Here is a 3088-nt window from a genome sequence, read left to right as displayed (position 1 = left end):
TTGATGGACTATTCTAAGCCTAAGATTAATGACATTCAGTCTAGCATTATTAGACCAGCCATCAGGGCTAACACTTTTGAGATCAAGTCAAGCACGATCCAGATGATACAGAACTCAGTTCAGTTTGGGGGTTCTCCAATTAAAGACCCCAACATGCACATCAGGGATTTCATCGAAATCTGCGACACTTTCAAGTTCAATGATGTGAGTGAAGATGCTATCAAGCTACGTCTCTTCCCATTCTCTCTGAGGGACAAGGCTAAGTGTTGGTTACACTCTCTACCAGCAGGGTCTATCACCACTTGGGAAGATCTTGCTCAAAAGTTTCTCACTAAATTCTTCCCCATGGCGAAGACTGCCGCAATCAGGAATGCTCTTACTCAGTTTGCTCAACAAACTGGAGAATCTATGTATGAGGCTTGGGATCGATATAAGGAGATGTTAAAGAAGTGCCCACACCATGGCATACCTGATTTGATGATTATTAATTATTTCTACAATGAATTGGGTCCTACTTCTAGACCCATGCTTGATGCAGCATCAGGAGGAACCTTGTGGGCTAAGAGCTACGATGAAGCTTATGAACTTATTGAACTGATGGCTGCTAATGAGTACCAGAATCCTTCCCAGAGACTGACTCAGGGAAAGGTAGCAGGAATTCTGGAGTTGGACGCAGCAACTGTTATCGCTTCCCAACTTAAGGCTTTGACAATGAAGGTGGACACTTTGGCTAATTATGGATTAAATCAAATCGCTAGTGTCTGTGAGCTTTGTGCTGGTGCCCATGAAACTGATCAGTGCATAATCTCTAGTGAATCAGCTCAGTTTGTGAGCAACTTCCAGTGATCGCAGCAACCAATGCCAGCCACCTATTATTCTAATAAATGCAATCATCCTAATTTCAGCTGGAGCAAAGCTCAGAATGCGGTTCAACAGCCTTTTCCACAGTATCCAGCTAAGCAGTACAATCCCCCTAGTTTTCAGCAACCACAGTATGCACCAAGACAACAACTCCAACTGCAACAAGATAATGAAAAATCTGAATTAAAGGAGTTGAAGCTTATGTGCAAGAGTCAAGTTGTTTCTATCAAGACCTTGGAAAATCAAATTGGGCGGATTGCCAATGCCTTGCTAAATCGTCAACCTGGTACATTGCCTAGTGACACTGAAGTTCCAGGAAAGAGGGAAGCTAATGAGCAGGTAAAGTCAATCACTTTGAGGTCTGGGAAGGTTGCGAATCCCGAACAAACTCAAGAGTTAAATGAAGAAGTTGGGGCTGAAAAAGAAGCAAAGTAGCAGGATGAAGAAGTGGAACCAAGAAAGGCTACTGTTGAGCACACTCCTCCTGAGGGTAATACAGGGGAGAAACAGATCTATTCTCCACCGTCTTTTCCTAAGCGGCTGCAGAAGAAAAAGTTGGACAAGCAATTTGAGAAGTTTCTGGAGGGTTCAAGAAAATTCATATCAACATACCTTACGCTGAGGCTCTCGATCAGATGCCTTGTTATGCAAAGTTTATGAAAGGTATTCTCTCTCAGAAGGTAAAGCTAGATGATTTAGAGACTGTCGCTCTCACGGAGGAATGCAGTGCTGTGCTGCAGCAGAAGTTGCCTCCAAAGCTTAAAGATCCAGGAAGCTTCACTATTCCATGTACTATTAGAAAAGTGTCTTTTGACAGATGCTTATGTGATTTGGGAGCTAGCATCAATCTGATGCCCTTGTCAATTTTCAAGCAGTTGGATCTACCTGATCCTAAACCGACGTATATTACTTTACAGTTGGCCGACCGTTCTATTACATATCCGCGAGGTATTATCGAGGATGTCTTGGTCAAGGTTCATAAACTTATATTTCCTACTGATTTTGTAATTCTTAATTTCGAGGAGGATAAGAAGATTCCCATAATCTTGGGAAGACCTTTCTTGGCAACTGGTCGAACCTTGATAATGTGCAGAAGGGTGAGCTTACAATGCGAGTGCTGGATCAGGATGTTACCTTTAATGTGTTCAATGTCACGAAATTTCTTACTGATAATGAGGAGTGCTTAAAAGTGGAGTTGGTCGATTCGGTGGTCACATCGGAACTTGATCAATTGCTAAGGTCTGATGCCTTAAAAAAAGCCTTATTGGGGAATTTAGATAATGAGGATGACGAAGGTGAATAACAATTGCAATATTTGAATGCTTATCCTTGGAAAAGGAAAATTGATATGCCTTTTGAATTTCTTGGAATGGAGGAATTAAACAAAGCTCCTAAAAGCCTCAAGCCTTCTATTGAGGAAGCCCCCTCTCTTGAGCTTAAGCCTTTACCTGAGCATTTGAGGTATGCGTTTTTAGGTGATGCATCTACTCTGCCTGTTATTATTGCATCTGACCTTTCAGGTAGTGATGAGGAAAAGCTTTTGAGGATTCTGAGAGAGTTCAAATCGGCAATTGGATGGACTATAGCAGATATCAAGGGGATCAACCCTTCTTATTATATGCATAAAATTCTGTTAGAGGAAGGTAGTAAGCCTACAGTCGAGCAGCAAAAAAGACTTAATCCAATCATGAAGGAAGTAGTGAAGAAGGAAATTTTGAAGTGGCTAGATGCAGGGATCATCTATCCTATCTCTGACAGTTCATGGGAAAACCCGGTTCAATGTGTACCAAAGAAAGGTGGAATTATTGTGGTAGCAAATGAAAAGAATGAGCTTATCCCTACCAGAACAACCACGGGGTGGAGGGTCTGCATGGACTATCGGAAGTTGAACAAGGCCACTAGGAAGGACCACTTTCCATTGCCCTTCATTGATTAGATGCTCGACAGATTGGCCGGTCATGAGTATTACTGTCTTCTGGATGGCTAATCGGGTTACAATCAGATTTGTATCGCTCTAGAAGATCAGGAGAAGACTACCTTCACTTGTCCATTTGGTATTTTCGCTTTCAGACGAGTTTCTTTTGGTTTGTGTGGTGCGCCAGCCATATTTTAGAGATGTATGATGGCCATCTTTTCTGACATGATTGGCCAGAATGTGGAGGTGTTCATGGATGACTTCTCAGTCTTTGGCGATTCTTTTGATGAATGCTTGCAGAATCTGGGACAC

At 42.2% G+C, this 3088-nt stretch overlaps 1 non-coding gene across 1 annotated transcript; it reads right to left on the bottom strand.

The window, feature by feature from the left end:
- Positions 1 to 360: 360 nt before the first annotated feature.
- On the bottom strand, positions 361 to 467 carry LOC141715793 (small nucleolar RNA R71). Its single transcript, XR_012572542.1, has one exon. It is a non-coding gene; the product is annotated as a small nucleolar RNA R71 (small nucleolar RNA).
- Positions 468 to 3088: the final 2621 nt, after the last annotated feature.

This window comes from Apium graveolens, chromosome 3, assembly GCF_009905375.1.
Source record: "Apium graveolens cultivar Ventura chromosome 3, ASM990537v1, whole genome shotgun sequence".
NCBI lineage: Eukaryota > Viridiplantae > Streptophyta > Magnoliopsida > Apiales > Apiaceae > Apium > Apium graveolens.
The sequence above is the reverse complement of the archived record's forward strand: the minus strand, read 5'-3'. Positions and strand labels throughout refer to the sequence as shown.